The sequence below is a fragment of the Ambystoma mexicanum genome, chromosome 6p, assembly GCF_040938575.1.
Source record: "Ambystoma mexicanum isolate Mex_15411 chromosome 6p, UKY_AmexF1_1, whole genome shotgun sequence".
NCBI lineage: Eukaryota > Metazoa > Chordata > Amphibia > Caudata > Ambystomatidae > Ambystoma > Ambystoma mexicanum.
This window is the reverse complement of record NC_090935.1, coordinates 998416242-998436535: the sequence shown is the minus strand read 5'-3', so window position 1 is coordinate 998436535 and position 20294 is coordinate 998416242. Positions and strand designations below refer to the sequence as shown.

The window sequence follows — 20294 nt, the reverse complement described above, 5'->3', positions numbered from 1 at the left end:
CACAGACCCACACTTCAACCAGTGTATTATAGTGGTCAAGACCCTTAACCTAAGGCCTGTATAATCCAATGTTAATTGATAGTATAGATATATGTGTGACTTTTATAGAGACATAACCTACTGAAGGACTTTGAACAAGTGTTATTTAGTGCATGCATTATTGATAATATATTATGTTAGCTTAGATAGTGAGCACCCCGCTTCACAGCGACCTGATCTTCACCCATTCGGAGCACAGATGTCTGACGTTCATCCTTGAATGGAGACACAATTCCTTCATTAATTTAAAAATCGAAACAACCGTTGTTGAAATATATGTGGTGTTTTATTTTGTATCTTATTTTGATGGCACAAAAATACAAGACTTTACACATTGTACAGGTCAGGTTGCAGCACAGCGAGGGAAAATCCCCTGTACTGACCGCTGTCACTCGGGAAAGTTTCTCTTATGGCACGAACGGCACAGGCGGGTATTACTCTTCGAACGCGGTGTCCAAGTCTCCTGTGAAGCCACCATGTAAAGGAACCACAGCCGGTACCACCTGTGAAAAAGAATGATACAAACTGTTTTTAAATGAACAAGATAAGTTTATTAAACGTTTGTTGTCGATGACAATTCTTGTAACTAATGGCATTCTGCTTGGACATATGCTATCTAGAGACTGCACATTATTGAACGACTTTCATGCGTTATCATGATATGTATATGTAATTTTGGATATAGTAGAAGACCATGAAATAGGAGTGGCATCACAAGCAGAGTATACTTACTCGTTACTCGGATTACTGAGTTGCGAAGTTCGTGCATAAGCACCATCATTATCCTCAACATGGACCGTGTGAGGCAGGCTGCCCTGAAGTCTGGCAGCTCGTTGACGCATTGCGGATGTGGCTCGATTTCCGAAATGTAGGCCACGCACCCCGAGTTTTCACAGCAGCAGCAGTTCTTGTCCTCGGTTGGCATTAGCTCGCACCGATTGCATGTGCACCAGGTGGAAACACCGTCCATGCGACTAGGTCCAGTGTCTTCATCCGTTGATTCGTCCTGCCAACTGCCGTCCGAAGCCCCATCATTTTCGCATGCTTCCCTTTCCAGTAGTTCCTCCTCGGTAAACTCTGGCTCGTACATGTAGGGCATTATTGTAGCCATTGTGTGGTAAACAAAAACGAAAATAATTTATAGCGGTGGTACTGGTATCTGTTCACATGGGATACAAGCAACGAAGGTAGCTGATCAGAGCACAGAAACGAGTCACAGAATACTCAAAGTAACACAGAGAGAGGAATGGAATCGAAAATCTGCTGCTGTGTGTTGTGAAACGGTCTGTTTATACTTATTGAGTAAAGAGGCTTCCTGCCGTTTCCATGGCGACACGTCATTAGCTGAAGCGCAGCGATTGTTGACACAAGACGTGCTTTGGCGTTGTGAAATGGGCGGTACGCATCTGCTGATGACAGGCTCAGGGGCAGGGGATATGATTTAGTACCGCAAAAGCAGGTCAGCCAGGGCGATGGGGCAAGTGATAGGATTATCACAAAATGGCAGCGCCCTGGTGCCCGGTTTTGCATGCGTTTAATGGATGAAAACTCGGGTAAGGTCCATAGGAAAGTTTTGTAAAATCGTGAGATTTAGGCTTAAAAACACATAGCCGACCCGTAGGGACAATACAAATTTTTGACCGAACCATTCCTTTAAGGCCCCTTCACTTCATATATTTAGCAGCTTTATACTAACTGCAAAATCCTTCAGAATCCTGGTCCCCTCTTCTCCCCCCAAATAGGAGCCATCTGCAATCCCCGGGACCAAAAGCTGCCACTACCACTGAATTGTCCTAGCAGACTCCAGCTCTCTTCAGAATATGACCTACTTGCAGAGCAGTCCCCCTCGCGAAGAGCAGGTTCAGCGGCAACATCATCTACCTTCGAAATATTGGCAGTATGAAGGACTCCAAAGAGTCCCTAGAAGCTAAAATCAATTTGGTTGGGGGCGGGGGTAAATCAAAGTGTCACTGCTAGACATGATCTGCATAAAGTATCTTACTGAGTTACAGAAGTCTGCAGAAGAAACACAAATGATGGGAGATTTATCCAAGCTCACTCGACAACCTGAAATAAGTATACAGGAGGCCAAGTGAAAATCAAGTAAATAAGAGTGGTCTGTGTAACAGAAGATTGAGGGGTTGGATGTCGAAGCCTTATTGGGAACATGGCATAAGGAATACCCGAGTCCCGAGTAACTGTCCCCTGCCTTCATGATATAGCGGGGACACAAGATGTGGGCAAAAAGCCTCCAACTAGAGCACAACCTACTGTCTGCCATGCTAGGAGTCTGAATTCTCAGGAAAGGGATGCAATATTGCAGGCTTCAAGGAGGAGAAGGCCAGCTGGCTAAGGCTCTGAATAGTTGAGACCTTCCCGGATTAAAGAAACAGAAAAGAACTTTTGAATAGGTGAAAAGTAAACTGAGAAATATGCAAATTAAATATCAGCTGTTATGTCTGGGTAAACTTAAGGTATGATTGGAGGATAGAGCCTGTTTTCTTTTGGTTTTTTTTTTAAAACACCACAAGGGACCAGAGACTGGGCAGAAAGGCATAAGGCAAGGTTTGAAGGTGGAAATAATGTGAAACATAATAAGAGAATGCACGCTGACAAGGAAGCACAACAACTTCACATGTGTTAGAGATGGAACATGAGAACAAGACAGAGAACTCTGAATTGGAAGGCAACCAAGGAAGGGATATGTCTACGGACTGACATGCTATCAGATATGTGCTATTGATGATGCAGATAGTTTATTATTGTCTTGCTTAATCTGATGGCTTGCATGACTGGGATTAGAATGATGCTCCAACATTTGAAGCAAAACATGTAGACAGATGTCAAGCAACCATCCTGAAATAAATGACTTGGTGTATTCAGCAGTAAAGATGCAAGTTGACATAATGGGGAAAATGTTTTGCTTTGTGCTTGTTCCCTTTATATCGGTTTTCGGGCTATGCCGCAAGCCCCAGGTATTTGGTTGACCTGGGTGTGGTGGACGAGGCGATAACATAGGGCATGACTACATGGGTAAGGGACTATGTTAAACAGAGAGGGTACGTTCATATAACTATGTTTGTTTGTTTATTTCTATGGCACGCTTAACCCGGAGGCATCTGGACGCATTTAGAACAAAATTACAGTTACAATTAGAATCATACAGAACAGTTAGAGCAATATTACAGTAAGCATGTCGCACATTATAAAATATAGTAATATACATTTAAGAATGGGTGCATTACAAGTAGCAGGAATTGCATATAGACAGGACACCAGTTACAGAACTTGGAACAGGGTCAAGCTATGGATGGTGGCAAAGGAGTTAGTGTCCAAGGGATGCCTTAGACGTATTGGGCTCCTGTTATCTTGGTTGGTCATTTGTTGTTAGCCAGGTGATAGATTTTCTCCTGAAACTTTTGAAGGATTGTGGCATTTTAAGGATGGTGGGAGTGTATTCCATAGCTTGGCAGCCCTAACTAGGAAACAACTCCCCCTGATTTGTTTTAGCTTGTACCTCGGTACTACCAGGCTGGAGGTGTTGGTGGACCTGGCGACCCTTGTAGTGGATCTGAAGGTACATTTCTCGGTTAGGTAGGGTGGGGCGGCATGATTCAGGGATTTAAATGTAAGAGCCATCATTTTCAACTGAATTTTATCCTTGGTGGATAGCCAGTTGTGTTGTCTCCTTGGGATGTTTAGAGCAGTCCCAAGTGCATTATTTTGCATGATTTGTAATTTATTGAGAATAAACTTACCAGCGCCTAAATAAAGTCCTTTACAAAAGTCCAATTTGGACAAGATGAGGGCTCTAGCTAAGGTAAGGTAACTTTCAGTAGAAAGCAGTGGTTTACAGGCCCTTATTAATTTGCCTGTGTAGGCTGTGGCTGAGGCAGTAGCGTTGACTTGTTTATGTAAATATAGTGTGGAATCTAGGTAGAGACCCAGTGTTCTTACCTTTTTAGCCATGGGAATATTGTTCCCATCCATGTTGAATGAGGTATAGTCTATATTGAGTTTGTTTAAGTTGGTTGATGAGCCTAGGAGCAAAAGCTCAGTTTTATCATCATTTAGGCAGAGGTTATGGGTCGCCATCCATGCCTGAATGATTAGATACATTGTGTTCACTAGCCGCACGTCAGTATCATAGTTACCCGATGAAGGTAGAAGGATCTGGGTGTCATCTGCATAATTAGTGTAGGTGACACCTAGAAGATCTAGCTCATCGAATAAAGGCTTTGTGAAAATAATTTACATGGTGGGAGACACTCAAGAGCCTTGGGGTACTCCACAAGTAATGGGAATTGGGTCAGCTGCTGCGGATGGTGAGAAAAATCTCATTGTTCTATTATTTAGGAAGGAGTCAATCCATGTAATTGCATCCTGGGAGAAATGAGCTGCTGTGGCCAAGTGATTGCAAAGTACTTTGTGGTCCACCAAGTCAAAGCGGATGATAGATCCAACAGTGGTAGTAGTGCAATTTTCCCTTTATCTTTGAGTTTGTCAATCTGGCTTTTTAAGTCAATCAGTGTCATTTCAGTGCTGTGTTGAGGTCTAAAACCAGATTGCCGAATCCCTAGGAGCTGGTTAGCCTCTAAGTAGTCCTGTATTTGCACGTATGCGACCTGTCTAAGATCTTAAATAGGAATGGGACCATGGTGATAGGCCTGTAATTAGCAGGAATTGTGGGGTCCAACAATTGTTTTTTTAAGGAGTGGTAGTACCCAGGATTCCTTTAGGTTAGTGGGTGAGACACCTGAATGAGGCATTAATTTGGCTATGAATGGCGCCAGGTCCCTGGCTACGTATTTGATCATTTGGGCCGGGCAACTATTGCCTTGGCACCTTGATGGCTTGAGGGAAGCAATCATTTTTTGTACCTCTGGGATGGAGACTTTAGAACATTTGAAGCCTTTGGAAGGTTTAGTGGATGACTTTTGGCTAAGATGTGGTGTAGCTGTATTAGGAAAGTTCTGAAGTTTGTCAGCAATTTTGGTTTGCAGTGTAGCTATTTTATCAGGGAGAGCATTTTGAATGCTCGTGCACCTAAGTTTTTCTTTTAGACACGGATCTGTGGGAGTATTGGGGGGGGGGTCTCCATTTATTTAAGGATGAAGAGTTCTTTGATACTGGAGCTAGTTTGGTTAATTCTATTGTTGTACATCTCACGTTTAGTACGAAGTATCTCATCTTTATATTTAGTCAATAGGTTCACCAGGTTGGTTTTGTTCTCTGGAGATAGGATGTGCCCCCATAAGGTTTCTAGTTTTTGTTTTTCGGTGCATGGAGTTTTTAACTCTCGGGTGAACCACGAGTTCAGGTAAGCTCTTGGTTTACCTGTACGCATTTTAAGAGGGGCGATGATGTCTAAGGCTTTAGTCATTGAATTGTTGTAAGCGTCCACTAATATGTTTGGGTCAGTGATGTTCTCTAAGGAATTTAGCGTAAGGGATCACATGTGGCATGATGGCATTCGCTATGATGTTCCGTTTATTTCTCGTGGGGCAAGGTGGCGCTATGGGATTGGCTACCCAGTCTAAAGTCCTCCCTTTGTCATGGGTAGGTTGGATGAGTTTTTGGTTAAAGCCATGCTCCATGAGGGTGTTCGCTATTGTTAATGCTTGGTGATCGTTGGGGTCATTATAACCTAGATTGAAATCTCCTAGTATTAGTATTTGCAAGAATGTTTTAGTGTTGTCTGAAAGTAGAATTGACATGTCCTCCTCAAATGATCCTAGAGGCCCAGGAGGTCTATAAATTAAGTGGACCGTTATGGTACCTGTAAAGACATGTAATTTGGCTGTGAGTAGTTCGCAGGAAGAGAATGATGGAGCTGTGGCTAATCTTAAGTCTAGGTTAGTCTTAGATATGATGGAAATGTCCCCCCCCTCTGGAGTCAGGCCTGTCAACTCTTATGATCGAGTAGTTATCAGGTACGGCCAGTAAGAGTGAGGGTCCTGCTGCTGCATGTAGCCAAGATTCAGTTATGGCGAAGAAGAAGAGATTTTCAGCTGTAATTAGATCGGCAATGTCCGTCGCATGGGCTACCATGGATCTAGCATTTAGTAAAGCTCCCTTAATAGTTTTGATGGTGGTGTTGGTAGGAGTGACACTCAGTTTCGCCTGTTTTGGCGTCTTATTGTGGTTGTTCAAAGGTTTTTGTAGGATTTTACCCGATGCAGAGAAGTTTTTGAGAGATCGGTAGTGATTTCTTAAGTGAGGCACTGAGCACGGGCTTGTTATCAGTTACTAATCTAGAATGGAGTCTATGATTTCTGATTATAGTAGGGGATGGGAGTCCGATAGGTGTAGGCTAGATGGAGTGGCCATTGGTGCATTGGTTGGTTGGCAGTACCAGAAGGTTAGCAGCAATCAGAGGAACTCTTGTTTGGAATCTTGGAATCTGGCCATAGCTTAGGTAGGAATTTAGTAGGTCTTATTGAGGCGTCTGGATGGTTACGTTAAAGTGATGGTATGAATGGAGTGAGCCTGATCACTGGCTGTGGGAGGTAGGTTTTTGTCATGGTTAGACAGCAGTAGAGCGTAAATGCTAGGAGTGAGGTTGAATGGTACTGGTGGGGAGACCAGATGGGGCCTAATTGCAGTAAAAGTGATCATATCCAAGGCAAGCATGTTATATATAGGCATAAATGTTCTATACATGTTATACATAGGCAGTTAGTGTTTAATATACCAGTTGTCAAATTATCTTATGTTGAGATGCAATAAACGAGGCAAGGCTGAGTTGGTAGTAGCTAACAGTGCACAACTCAAAGTGAGTACCGAGATGTATACGGAGTCTAGAATCAGATATGGCTAAACCTGTTTAAAACAGTGCAGCTCTCGATATGCATTGATCAAAGACTAAGATGCCTGCTAAATTGCCTACATTTCATGTAAAGGGAGCTCCAGCAAGGCAGTGTACAGTTTCGTTCTTAGAGAGGCTAGGCAGTGTTAAATAACATTGGTCATAATGCAATGGCGGCAGTGATAATGTGGCGCGCAACGTGCATGCGAGCAGGAATTAACAATAGTAAATTTAGCATTATAGGGAATTCTAGAACTGTCAGCTCCAGGGATGGCAGCTTAACTGCTGTGCTCCTATGCCTGAATTATTTCCCTGAAAAAATATACTATATTATCCCGGAAATGTCAACTCCTACTACTCCAGATGCTAAAAGACAAAAAGGTGGAGAGAAAGAAGATAATGGAGAGAGCAGAGAGGATAAACTCTTTGATATGCTGAGCAAAATGACATGGGATATTGGTGAGATAAAGGCAGCTCTTTTGAAGTCAGAAGAAAAGTTTACCACAGTTGTCAGAAGAGTGGATTCAGTGGAAGAACATTTGAATGTGGTGGATGTAAAGACTAAAACTGATGGACCAAATCAGAGAATTGAAAGTGGCTAATGAGAAGATTACCTTGAAGCTGTCAGCACAAGAACATTTTTCACGGAGGAATAATCTTCGTTTTGCTGGCTTTTCAGAAAATGCTGAAAGAGGTAATGCAATCGACTTTCTGAATAAGAACTTGCCTAAATTGCTGAATATAGATGTGGCTATTTCTTTGGAAATTGAGAGAGCTCATCGGTCTCTTGGACCTAAACCAGCCCTGGGAGAGAGGCCAAGACATATTGCCAAATTCCTGAGATTCCCTGTGAAGGAGTTAGTGTTGAGGAACGCTCGGGAGCTGAAAGATCTTGCCTGGGGAGGCAATAAAATAATGGTGTTTGCAGACTTGAGTAAAGATGTGATGGATAAGAGGAAAGCTTTTATTGGGGCTAAAATTAAAGCCCGTGATAAAAAAATCTGAAATACTATATGATTCATCCTGCAATTTTGAGGGTAGTAGTAGAAGGTTGCTTACATTATTTTACTGAGAGCAAATTGGCAGAGACTTTTCTGACGGATTTAGATCTGGACCCAATGGAAGGTACATCATCAGGTTTGGAGCCCAATGCCAGGCTGAGGAAGAAAAAAGGAAGACCTGATTTACATTAAACTGTCGTCCTGTGTAGTTGCTCTGTTGAACATTTTTGTTTTTTAATTGTTATTTCAATAATTTTTTACGTTTGCAATGGTTTTTTGCATTGAAGAAAATGGCTGCCGCATATTCATCGTTAATCACAACGGAATTGGAATGTTTATGTTTCTTGAAGATACGCCATGATTGCCCTGAACTTTCCGTGTTATTGGTATGGAGGAAAGCACCTTGTTGAATTGTCATGTTACATGGAACGTAACGGAGAAGCTGCAGCCTTCGCGTTCACTCCCGGCTGGCCACACCCCCTTTATTTGCTGTGAGCCATCCAAGCAGTACGATTGAAGCGGAATACGTGGCTGTCAGTCTGTGAGCCTACACCGTCTTTGATGAGCTCAATTTCAGATGACGGTGGTTTATACGGCATTCAATGCTTCAACGTGTCCGCTGTTCTGTTCGAGCGTAAGGTGTTGTTGCCCCCGTCTGCTCCTTTGGGATTTCTACAATGTGAACATGGGTAAGCAATGCTGCTGCCATAGATCGTATTGTGCCCGGGGTTATGCTCCACAGGCCTCCCCATTGCCTTTACCCCACCCCCCTAATCAACTGGAAAGGGGAACCCGAAACGGGGAAATGCCATTGGACGTGGAGGCGTCCTCTCAGTCCGGGGAGGTGTGTGGAAGAGTTTTAATGAGGCGTGGGGGAGGTGGGCCCTGACTGCTAGCAGCGCACAATAATCAGTGGGCCAATCACCTGGTGCCTTGCACTCGTTATGGCAGCCCTGCGTGGCCTTGGAGCACCCACCGCGAGCGACGCTCTGGAGACAGTGCGGCCTGACCTCATTCCAGTCTGCAGCCCACACATGTACGGTTTCCCTGCTATCCTACCTTGCGCGTTACTTCATACTGCTTTGGCTGCATTAATAAGCACTGTTTTCAATTTATTTCTCTGTGGTCTCCGGGGCCCCGAGCCTCCTGTTGTTAATGATTACTGAGCGAACTGCCTGCTCCAACATTACGTTTTTTGTTGACAGTACAAAGTTTCGCTGCAAGTAGGATGTGAAGTGACTGTCCGGGACTTTGTAGGAGTACCAGCATTCTAACGGGAGCGGAACTGAAAACAACCCTATGTCTCTTTGTATGATTGTAGCGATTTGAGCCCCATACTGTGCTTGCTTGCATGTCCCTTCTCTGTGAGGACCCCCTAATGCTACGCCCCTGCTGTTTGACTTTCATGCGCTTGTCAGCGGTCATACTGTAGAAGATGATGTACATATTGCATTGGGGCGGGGGATTGATGTTAAGTATTATGGGGGTTGGAGGATGATTCTGGCTGCTTGCGAAGTCATCCCCTCTCGTCTTTATTAAACCACCACTGCATGCTTTCCTTCGTGCAAATCTATATTATTATTATATTCCCCATCCTGTGGGCTTAGAACAAGAGGGCTCGGAAATTCTGTGAGCTTACACCGTCCTTTGCAGTATTTAAATGCACCTATGTCGGTGCATGACGCGGTCTGTAGGCATTACACTGATGTGTATCTTTAAAGACATGAGGTCGTTTACACCTCATGCATGTCCATGGTCTAGTGGTGTGGGGGTCTATGCAAAAAAGATCTTGAAAGGGATTGAAGTCTAATTGATCCAGGGGATCAATGTTCATTTAAGGGAAACCAAAAAACTTGTAGAATACTGCTTCTAATGATTGCGGGAGGATCTTGGCCTATTTTCCATGCTGTCTTGGGAATGGCTTTGTGGTACCATCTGCTGTTTTTCTTCGATCCCGCCATCCTTCCCCTTTATAAACTTTCCACATTAAGGTTCAAATGGCAGTTGTATGGGGTAATTTGAAGTTCGGTTTTTTTAAACCTGGCGCTGCTGTGGACATAGATTGCTTTTTTTTGGAAGCTTTGAAAGGGGGATGGGGTAGTGCGTAGTTAGCCCTATTTGTGAATGTTATGTGCTGGATGCTTCAGATGTACTGCAGATCTATTTGGGGGAACCAGACTTTCTATCTTTATGCATTGATAGTTTTCATTGTTATATGACGTGACCCCCTTGGTTACATATTGGAGGGAGGATGGATTCGTGAGATCATATTTCAATGGAGAATTACATATTAGTGGTTTGAATGGTAAGGGCCTTGGGGTTAGTGGGTTAAGGGGTGGTATATATTGTTCACGTTCAGGAAGGTGAGGGATTGTGGTTGAGCAGTAGAACAATAGAACTTCTATATTTAATGGTTACTTTTAGATAGTTGTGATGTGAGTTGTACTATTGAGTTTGGTGAGAAACATTGCAATTTGAGTTTGCTCCATTAGTATACATTTCTTTGGCATTGAGAGGGTTAACATGAATACATTTTACAGTTTAATATGATAGGGACAATATTATTTGTTATACTTAAACGTTTGGGCATAGAGTTTCGTTTCTGGTGGGTATAGTTCAGAATGTTGCATCTGTTGTATACATTTATGCTTATTTTAAGTCTGATGTTTATCGCACTGGGAAAATGTTGAAAACATTTTGTTTTCTGTTTGTTTGTATATGTGTCTTTGTCTTTTGTTATTGGGTCTCTCCTTCCCTTACTTGTTACTTTTCATTTTTTGGGGCCCGGCCTTTGACCTTGATAAATACTGCATGTATTGTACTAACCTGAATAGAGAGTTATGGTTGTATTGACTTTTGTTTCGTGGAATGTTAAGGGAATTGTTAATGCTGTGAAGAGACACAAGGTTTTGGCAAGATTATGGACGAGTAGAGCTGATGTGATTTTCCTTCAAGAAACTCATTTAGATGAACAAACTGAAAAATACTTGACCCATTCCAAATACTCTAGGGTTGTCTCGAATTGCTACGAATCTATATATATAGAGGGGTGAGTATATTGTTTAGGAAAGGCCTATTGATTAAGATTGAAAAGACAGTTGCGGATGAGGAAGGTAGAATCCTATTGCTTGACATACTCTATGATGGAAAAAAGTTGACGATTGGTACTGTATATGCACCGTGCTCGCCAGCTGTATCTTTTTTCGGTCAATTGGGCCTTTTGCTGGATGGTATGGAGGGTGAATCATTTGTGTTAGGAGGTCACTTTAATTTAGTGATGAATAGTAGGTTGGATCGTAAATCTGAATGTAGGTATTACAATGAGAAGATTGGTGAGGAGTTGAAGGCGTTTGTGTTTAAATACAAACTTATTGATATATGGAGGGAACTTCATCGCGATGAGGAAGAATTCTCCTTTTATTCACCTGTCCATGACTCATACTCCAGGAATGATTATTTCTTTATTAGTGATACTTTGAGTAGTCAGACTGTGTCCACGAATATACTAGAAAGGGGTATCTCTGATCATGCTTTATTGGATCTGCAGTTAATATTGGACAATGTGGGTGCTAAATCAAGGAGATGGAGAATGCAAGCTAACACACTAAAGGATAATTTGGTTACAGAGGGCTTGGATGCATTTATTGGACATTACTTTGAGGAAAATATAGATTTGGCTGGTCTTGTTTTAAGGCAGTCTTAAGGGGTGAACTGATAAGTAGGTTTGCCCATGCAAAGAAGAATAATCAGGCAGTAATTAATAATCTGGAGGTGGAGATTAAAGATTTAGAGGATTTGTGCTAATGATGAGTCAGGTTGTAATAAGCTGAAATTGCATACATTAGAAGCGGAATTGAGGACTCGTACAAAACCTGGCTGATAAAAGTATGTTTTATTCGAAACAGAAGTTTTGGGAATCTGGTGATCGGAATGGTACACTTTTGGCTTATAAGCTTAGGGGGTTGGTGACCGATACCTGTGTTACTTCTATTCAAACTGATGGTGGCTGACTTTACATAGAAATAGGGACATCTGTGACTGTTTCAAGGATTTTTATGAAAAACTGTATAGGGAGGACAGTGATCCTACTGTTGATAGATTGAAAGCGTTTTTTGAGAAAATCTCACTCTCTAAATCGGCTCTAGAGAAGCAGACTTTCTTTGACTCTGCAATTGAGGTTGCAGAAGTTAGTACGGCCATATCACAAATGAAAGACGGAAAATTGCCGGGTCCAGATGGTATAGTCTCGGAATTTTATAAAAAATGTGATGTTCAATTGGCACCTATTTTGTGTGACCTTTATAACGATTTTATAGCATCGGGAATGATGTGTGATTCTATGAGTGAAGCTTTGATTGTTGTGATCCCGAAACCTAATAAGGATCATATTAAGTGTGGAAATTACAGACCTATTTCAATGTTGAATGTAGATCTTAAAATGTTTACTAAAATTTAGGCCAATAGGTTAAGGTTATGTGTGGGTGATCTGATTGATGGGTTTCAGGTGGGTTTCATTCCAAGGCGGTATGGCTATGACAATATCAGAACTGTGTTGAATGTGGTTGGTGAGTGTTTTGGTAAAGACTCGAATGAAGTTATAGGGTTTTTTGACGCTGAAAAAGCCTTTGATAGGGTTAACTGGAAGTTTCTGGAATGCACTTTAATGAAAATGGGATTTGGCCCAATTTTCATGAAAATGGTAGAATGTATTCATAGGGATGTTAGGGCCCAAGTATTGGTTAATGGGGTGATTTCAAATTCATTTCAGCTATTGAGGGGCACGCGACAAGGCTGTCCGTTGTCACCTTTTTTGTTTGATTTGGCGTTAGAACCACTTGCTGCTTATATTAGACAATGTGAGATTATTAAAGGAATAATGGTTGGGAAAGTTGAGGTTAAAGTTTTATCGTATGCCGACGATATGCTTCTTATGTTGTCAAATCCTGAAGTGTGTGGTGATGTAATAAAATCGATGTTTCAGGAAGTGGGTGAATTATCAGGGCATAAAGTGAATTGGGATAAAACTGAGGTCTTTCCATTTTCTAGCCAATGGGCTTGTAATATTTTGCGTTTGTGGAATTGTAAGTGGTCACCTGGAGGGGGGTTACATATTTAGGGATTCATATTATTGGTGATTTGAGAAAGTTGCTCCAATTTAATTTGGACTTGGTAAACACAAATATGTCATTATTGATTAAGAGATGGGAGAGATTGGCACTGAATCTGTGGGCCAAGATTAATGCGATTAAAATGGTCCTCTTACAGAAGCTCTTATATGTTCTCCAGTCCATCCCGTTAATATTATATAAAAAACAGTTATTAAAAATTGAGAAACTTTTTTCTTCTTTTTTGTGGGGTCCTGGAAAAAGACCTCATGTTCCAAAGTACATGCTGGTGCAAAAAGTTGAGGATGGGGGATTTGGATTCCCCGATTTAATAAAATACTACAAAGCTTTTTTACTTAAAAATATTACTTTAGAGAATGGAATGCAAATGAACCAATTTGATTGCTCATGGAAAGGGAAATTTGTGCTCTATTTGACCTACGGAATTTATACAGTTTGGATAAATTACCCAGAAAGAGACTGAAGTTAATTCTGATAGTGGCAACTAGACAGTTGATCGGGACCTGGTTTAGAGATAATGGACTAAGTTATGGTTTCAGTTCTGATGCTTCTTTATGGCATAACGAAGCATCGCAGATTGATAATAAATGTTTGAATTGGATTAGTTGGATAAATAAAGGTATTCTGAGACTGGCGGATGTGATGGATGGGGACCGGTTGTTGAGTTTTGTGGAATTACAGCAGAGGTACAGTTTGAGGCATAGTGAAAGGAATAGATACGTGACTTTAGGGACTATGGTAAATAGCAGGATGGAAATGACTGATAGTTCTATTGGCAAAAAACCGGAGATTAGTAAATTGTTAGAGGGTCCGGAATACAGTGTACGTACTTATATGCAATTCATGCCTATTGATGAGCAATTCCAAGTTGCATGTGCAGATGATGTTCAGGAGGTAATCTCTGAAGTAGACTGGAAACCTATTCTGAAGGTTAATTTGGATTTGGGACCTGATATGGGTTTACGTTTAATTAGTCAAAAAGTTGTTGGGAAGTTGGATGCCAGTTAAGATGTTTAAATTGGGGCTGCGGCCTAACGATCTGTGTTAGTGTTGTAATGTTGATAGGGGTACTTTGTTGCATTTACTGTGGGATTACCCGAGAGTGCAGGCGTTTTGGACGGCAGTCATTGATAGGATAGATTTGATTTTTGGTATTGTTTTGCAGAGATCGGCAGTTAATATAATTTTACTTGCCCATAAAGATAAGGGTGGAAGAGCTGGGAGACATTCTTGCTGGATTGATAGGGCCATTATGATAGCGATTAAGTTAATACTCAGGATTTGGAAAATCGAGGAAAAAACCTAATGTTGATGAATGGTTGACAGAATTGAATATTTTGGCACAATATGATAGGGTTTCATATCGTAATAAGGATAAGGAAGAGGATTGCAAGAAGCTATGGGGTCCATTTATGGCGCTTTATGATTGAGGTGAAGATTGGGTTGCTTTGATAGCTATGGTGCTTGTGGTAAGGTGAGTGGGGTCCCCCCCCTTTTATTTTTCTTTCTTCTTCCCATTTGTGGTGTCTTTTGTGTATTCCTGTTACTTTGACTGTTTCACTAGGGTTGGTCATTTATTGGTCTGAACTATTTGTGATGCTTTTGTTATTCTGTACATTTCATTCTTTCTGATTATTGTGAGACATTGTTGTTGAGATTTATGTTTGTGTGAAAATTAATAAATTGTGTTTGAAAAAAAGAAATTAGCAATATATATATATATATATATATATATATACATATACATATACACGCATTAAAAATGAGTAAATATCCAGCTGGGGTGTACTAAAGAGCATTAGAGGGAGTGCATGTTAAAAAATGCACGTTAAAGACAAGTATCGCGACTCAATAGTATTACGACATCATTAGACAAAAGGCTTGATGAAACATCTGAATGCAGAGCTTATAACAAAGATGTAATGTAGACACCTTAGTGATTATTGCGAACGGAAGTGTGGGCTCAGAGGCTCGTGCATACATGCACATGTACTCATGGTTCAATGGACAAGAGCGAAGATTGATATGAAGCGGATGTAGAGCAGGGGTGTTGGGCACCATGCGGCAATGGCCAAACAGAACAAGATACAATATATGAAATGTTCGGTTGCTCAGCTTTAAATAGGTGAGAGAACTTTATGGTGTGTATGCCATCGCACGCTCGACTTGCATCTGAGCAGACATGTTCGTACAAGGCTTTCGAAGGACTATCAGCGACACGGTTATTTCGCTCGGTAGGTGTGTTGGCAGAGCTACGTGATGTGATGCAGGTTTAGAGTTATGTTCAAATGGGATCAGGCAGGTTGTATGGTACATTTAGGATACTTCTTACCCTGTAGTTGTGAGGGGGTGTGGAACAAGGTAATGGGCTCTCAGCTTCTCCGGAGAACGACAGGCGCAGACAGGCTTGGCCCTTTTGAGGAAGCCCTTAGGATGTAGGCCGGCTGACGCCTTCTGGTGAGGCTGGCCTGCACAAATCTGATGCAGCGACCAATCAGCTGTCTGATTTTGGCATTTGGTTGCTTAGCAACTGGACAGCGACAAAAGTGCTGCGGCCATTTTCAGACGGCGTAAGCGGAAATGATAGCACGGCTAAAATATCAGCCATGTGATGGAGCATAGATCTGTTATATCTGAGGGACCTGGTTGCTGCTTTCAAATGCTATGATCGATACCTCAAGTAGGCATGAGGAGCGATGCAGGGTCCGGCTCGATTCTCCTAGATGTGCTTCTCCTGAAGCCGATAGACAGTGGAGGAAGGGCTCCTGCCCGCCCCTGATGAAACGATGCACACTATGTATGCGATTATTACTTTTCCCGGTTGCTCTATTGCTCTTTTGGTGGATTTGGTTATTAGCTTTATGAAAAGTTCCAAGTTGCAGTTCGATAGGGTATATGATGACTGCACAGCTGATTGTTCATAAGCATGGATGGTGCAAGTCTAATGTGGATGGATGAAAGGAAACCTCGTAGGATCTGGCAGGTTTTGGAAACTAGCGTATGTAAAAGGGCAGAGAGATGTAGTTGATGGATTAAGAATGAACACTTCCGGTGGGAAAAGCGGAACTTGGCCACCTCGAAGGTCTGGGATTTAAACTCTAAAGAAGAGGGTGCGAATTAGGTCCATATCTTTGTAGACCACCGGTACATTTAGCAGTTCTCTCAAAGATATGTTTAAAGGGATCATTGTGCACTAGCCATGCAATGGAACGGGTAGATTCATGGTTTTACATATTCTTATGAAAGAGAGTATTAATCTAGGCAGCGAATTAAGTTCTTCTCTGTGTGGCTAAGCTTTGTAGATGACCAAGGATGGATGATGGGGATTGTGTGGGAAATGGAGAGCAGGCCAGTTTGAATTAATACTACGCCCCAAACGTTTACACAGCTGGCTTTTTCTTCAGAAGTAATCCTGCTTCTTTGAGGAGGAGACTAGCTTGTTGTCATTGGTTATAAGGTTGAGGGATAGGGGAAGGCGGCTACAGAAGACACAACACACCATCAATGCTACTTTTAAGGTGTACAATCAGCAGTTTTAATCACAATCACCACTGCCAGATAGTGAACAAATAACTGAATATCTCTAGGAACATTGTTGATGACAGCAAGATTGGAAGACCACATGGATTGGAAGACCACATATCTGTCAATGAGATAAAATCTTTCAGTGGTGAGTCAGAGCTTCTTACCATCCTATATATGGGGGAGAGCTGAAAGTCACAGCTACCACTGGGGACTTGAAACATTTTGGATAACAGAGCCAATGCTGCTGGCCCAAGCCGACATATAAAAACACAAAACCGGACAGGAGTCGCAGATAAAACAGACACGCGCTAGTGATTGGCTTGCTTAAACTTGCAAGTAGTGCTGTAAGCTGAATTCATCCTTGTAGGCACCTTTCATGAGGGCATAGAAGGGTGGCACCACCAAACAGCATCCAAAGAAAACCAAGATGATGCCAGAAGCAGCAAACATTTTAAAAACCTCACCAAGAGGTAACAGGATAACACCTGAAGGCTCAACTGACCCTTACCCAATTTGTGGAACCAAGAAGCTTAAGAGGCTTACAGGAAAGCCCACATACTCGTGCACGAGAGAGGCAGTAGGCAGTCCTTTGGTGTCTCAAACCTAGAGGAGGTAGACTCCTCTACCGCTGCTCCCTGCCTGGAAGAGAGACTGCTGTCTGACGAGGTAGCCTTTGAGGATTGCTTACCAGAAAGAGGTAGAGAATTCTGGTACTACAAAAGAGAAAAGAGACGCCCCCAGGGAGATGGTGGAAGTGTGGGAGAAATAAAAATTGGCATCTAAAGGCTAGGCGGGAAAGTACTAAAAACCTGCTAGGAGTCTAGAGTCCATTGGAAGCAAACAGAAACCCAGCGGTCTGGAGAGCTGGATTCTGGTGGAAACCTGAAGGAGACCATTGGTGAAAGGACAAGAAGCATGGAGAGCCCATCAACTGGGAAGACCCCCCTTAGAGTTGCGAGTACTCCCCGGAAGAGAGGCTGATGCACTGGGTTTTGGATTCTTTTGTAGTATAAGGCTGAACATTGTAGTGATAGGTTGTGGATCTTTTGTCCGCCAGAGTGGTGGACCTTTTTTTAGATTAGGATTAGCCTGGGGGATAATAGGCTAGTTTGAGATTAGGTTTTGGAATATTTTGGTTGGCCATTGCACAGGGTGTCCCTGGAGGGAGGAGGTCTGATTAAGTATAGGTTTAGGTTCTTTTGATAAACTCATTTGAAGTTGGGAACACTTTGGCCCCCTCACTTTGTGTTGGTCCATCTCAGAAACATTGGTCATAGCAGTTCTGTTTGGTTTTTAGTCAATCCCCCTAAACCGTGCAGGTGTTTCACCAACCCCATCCCGAAAAAACATGAATAAAGGCTCGTTTGTAGATACTTACACCTACCTCACTTGTGTCATTGCTCGGCATCCACACACAGCCAGAGATTGCGCTCCTAGCTAATAGTACAGGAAAGAAAAATTAGGATTATCTGCCTGAGGGTAAAGTTGGATGTAGTGGGTCTAGAGAAATTGCCAATGCCAAAGCAGTATGGCTCTGCATCATGTAGAGATTGAAATGGGAAACTCCATTTGCAGAAAACTCCAATATGGGGATTTTTCAGAATGCATCTCCAATGACGGCTGTCTCTAGGTAGAAAAATGTTGGTGGCATTATGATTGGTCATATGATTTTAGATGAGATGAGTTAATCATCTTTGAGATCTTGCGGAGGGAATTGAAGCTTGCAAACACTGGCCACGGATGCCAATTTACCGACTATGGTGTTTTAAGTACCTTTTTGGAGCTGTGGGAGGACCCAATATATGAAAATGCAAGCTAACATTTCCCCAGTATTGATGAAGGCTAGAGCAAGACAGAGTCAGGAATCAGGAGTTGTGTTGACTGATGAGCAGTGACACAGCATGCATTGGGTTAAGAGGGGTTTGTAGAAATGCCATATTTAAGGCAACAGTTGAATTACCTTCATTGCCCATAATCTACAGGCTATATGCTGAGAAAGCTTGACAACACCAAACCGATGAGATATTTTACATGCTCCAAAGCAGGCCCTTTCTGCGATACCAAATTGTGGAAGTTATTAGGAGAAGGAAGTTGGAAAGTCCCAAAGCCAGCATCCTTTCCTTAATTACTTGGAAGAAAACGGAGCAAGTTTTGGCTAGGTTTAAAAATGGCAATCATTTTAGCCAAGAAGAAAAGTTGTTAATAATGAAAATCTACTAGAGGCCCATTGTATGAGAAATGGGCGATGGATTTAACATCCTGATCCAAGACAGAGTTGGCACTATTATAGAACGTTAATGGTATCATTTCAAGGTGGTGTTACCATGTTGGAATGGGGTGGTTTGAGAGCATTGTACTTGCTGTTAGATACTTATCCGCCCAAAAGAAATAAGGGAATTTGCTGAACCAATTTTGGAAAAGAAAACAATCACCTATCGTGCGTACTGCATGCTGTAGTTTGGGTCGGGATGTTTCATATAAGAAAAACAAGAGGCGAGAAGCTAACTGATGGTTCTCCAGGTTGCATTTGTGGGTGATTTGGCAACTTCATAATTACCATGCAGTATTCTGTTGACCTATGTTATAAGAACTCTATACTCTGCTATTGATGAAGATTTGATGGAAAGTGCAACTATCGGAGGCACAGGGGAGTTAGGGATTGTTTACTGTACTCTAATAGTTGTCTATAAGGCAGATATCATGAGTGCAGTCTAGAATGCTGTGTGTATAGGCATGATTTGGGAAGTTATATACATGATGATGCAGTGGGATTTGTATGTTGATTGGCAAGTGTTGATAAAGCTGTATTTTGGAGTGTAACATTGTAATGGGTACTGTCTAATTACATATGAAAATTGTAATGACAGATATTTTGCTATAATACAGTATAAAAACCTTCCTACCAATTCCTGACTTCAGTACCACAGTTGTCATCATTAATACTGCCACACTTAGGCAGAGGTGGCGGGGGACGAACACACTCTAGCTGGGTGCCCTACATCAGTTCTTCCACGACTAAAGAGGTATTATGTAAAAGACTACAGCAAGATTAATCATTGGTATCGGGTAGTTTACACCCATCTTCCACACACTCAAGCATATACACTGTTCACCAATATGAGCCTGGATCATCTACAAAATCTCTTGCATTACAATCAGGGCAATGTGAACATCGAAAGCTGGTCACTTACAAGGGTCAGCACAATTCCAGAAGCCGCACTAACGAGAAACTGAAAACCACAATTAAGAGCACACCAGGAAACAGACTTCCTGTTGCGCTTCTGCACTGTCGAACAACATCCCAACAGACATCGGCTCAGGTCCAATGTCACTACAGCTCAGGAAAGGACTTAAGCCCCTACTGTTCGGAAAGCTCCTCTACGAGTTATAACCAATAGAGCAACTGGCAGCTTGTCGCTTGCAGACTCCACCTCGCCAATGTATATTTTGAGGCATTTGCCCATGCATTCCACAGTGCTACTATTCGTCCCAGCTTCATACTATATAAAAACCCAAACATACATACAACTACATATTGGCTAAGCAGACAAGGGGGCACAATGGACCTAGTATTGAAGTAGATAATCCAAAAACAAAACAACTTGTAAAAGGGTTCAATAACAAAGATAGCATTAAAAAGATACTGAAGAAACAGTTTTTCGAAGAGTAGGCAGGTGTACAAAGACAAACAACTTGGGATATCCACACATCCAAGTACTAAAGTTTCTGACATCAGGTAATGATTCAAGAAGGTGGAGTCCAGGACTGACAATGAAACAAATAAGTTCAAACAAG

At 42.0% G+C, this 20294-nt stretch overlaps 1 protein-coding gene across 6 annotated transcripts in view; it reads right to left on the bottom strand.

Annotated features, from left to right (window-relative positions):
• Positions 1-20294, bottom strand: part of GRAMD2B (GRAM domain containing 2B) — an 864945-nt gene that overhangs the window by 40620 nt on the left and 804031 nt on the right. The window lies entirely within an intron of this gene.